Consider the following 1,614-nt stretch of genomic DNA (forward strand, 5'->3'; position numbering starts at 1 on the left):
CGGGGGACCTGCCGCAGCCGCGGGCGCGGGAGCCGATCCCAGCGGCCCGCGGCTCCTCCAGGTGCCTCGTCCCTACAGTCAGTCCCGAGCGTCTTCCACGCGGGGGCACGGGGGAGGGGGGGGCACGGACACACGGGGCCAGTCACACGCGCGCCCAGCTATGCGGCACTTCAGCAAACTGGGGCCGCGGGCTCCGCGGAGAAGTTAAGCACAGCACAAATCCAGTCATGTTCTCTGAGACACGAGGCGGCTTGGCTTGGTTGATTTGGGGGGGGGGTTCTCCTAAGGAGCCTTGAAAAATCAGCGTCAGTAGTTGGAGGCGCGGTGCTCGGGGGGTGCGCGCATGGCAGCAGCTCTCGGCCACTTGGCCCGGTCCTCTCCGGGCGCCGCGGGGAGGGTGGAAGTAGACACTTATACACGTGTGTGTGCAGAGAGAGAGAGAGGCAAGGAAGGAAAGAAAGAGAGGCTAAGAGAGAGAAAAAAAAAAAAGGAAGAGAAAAAGAGGAAGAAAAGCAAGAGAGAGAGAAAGGGCGAGCGCTTTTGGTGTGATGTCTCTCGTAAATCTTAGAAAGACCGCGGCGGATCTGAGGCTAAGAGGTCCACAGCTGACGGCTGGTTTGGGGGGACGCGGGGATGTTGCGGTTCTCCCTGTGGTTTGGTGCGTGAGAGAGCTCCCGCGCTCCCTCCTAGACACGCGCACAGACACGCACTGTTCAGAAGTTCAACCAAGAGTCTAGTCTGCAGCTACTTTCGTGAGTCACTGCCTCTTTCTTTCTTCCTTTCAGAGGCAATCTTCCTCTATTTCGGCCCCAGGACCCGGCTGCTCAACAATCTTTTAACCCCAGCAGGTGGAACTCAAGATTTTTTCTTTTTCTTTCTTTCTTTCTTTCTTTCTTTCTTTCTTTCTTTCTTTCTTTCTTTCTTTCTTTTTTGTTTCCTTTTCTCCTTTTTCCCCCCGCTTCAGCTCAAGTAGATCAATGCAAGCAAAGTTAAAAAAAAAAAAAAAAAAAAAAAAGCAAAACACAAATCACCCCTAACTGCCTACTTGCACGGGACGGCGAGCTTCCCTTCCTCCAAGTGCTAAGAGCAGAGCCACAGGCCCCCTCCCTCCCCCACGCAGGCGGAGAGGGGGAGGGAAAAAGAAAACCAGAGAGAGGAGGGGAAAAAAAAAGAAAAAAAAAAGAAGTTCTCAGCTCGGTAGAAGTTAAAATCTCCGATCGAGGCGATCACTCATTTCGGAATAATCATGACCATAATAAAAAGCAGCAGCAGCACATTTCCAAAGCGAGCGAAAGCTGCGGAGTCCTTCGCGTGGTGTCGGGAAGGGAGCGGAGCGCTTCCTGGAGGCTGCCCACACCCTACGGGCTCGGCGGCTTTCCGCCCTGCTGCTGAGGCGCTGTTTGTTTGGCCCCGCTGCTCCGGGAGCCGGGCCCGCCTCCTCCCGCGGCTCGCGGCGCTATGAATGGGGCTGCCTGGAAGCGCGCGCCTGTTACAGTAAGAGAGCGCAGGAATGTCATTCCCTCGGCTCCTTTGCATACGGGGAGGGCGCCGGCCAATCACAGCCCTTTCCGGGATAAGCCCGGCCAGGGGCTCCTGGAATTGGCCCGGGAGCCG

General features: G+C 56.5%; 1 protein-coding gene across 2 annotated transcripts in view; it reads right to left on the minus strand.

Moving 5' to 3' along the window:
- Nucleotides 1-1,614, minus strand: part of RUNX1 (runt related transcription factor 1) — a 229,481-nt gene that overhangs the window by 92,967 nt on the left and 134,900 nt on the right. The gene's annotated exons all lie outside the window — the stretch shown is intronic.

Source organism: Alligator sinensis, unplaced genomic scaffold (genome assembly GCF_000455745.1).
Source record: "Alligator sinensis unplaced genomic scaffold, ASM45574v1 scaffold966_1, whole genome shotgun sequence".
Classification (NCBI taxonomy): Eukaryota; Metazoa; Chordata; order Crocodylia; family Alligatoridae; genus Alligator; species Alligator sinensis.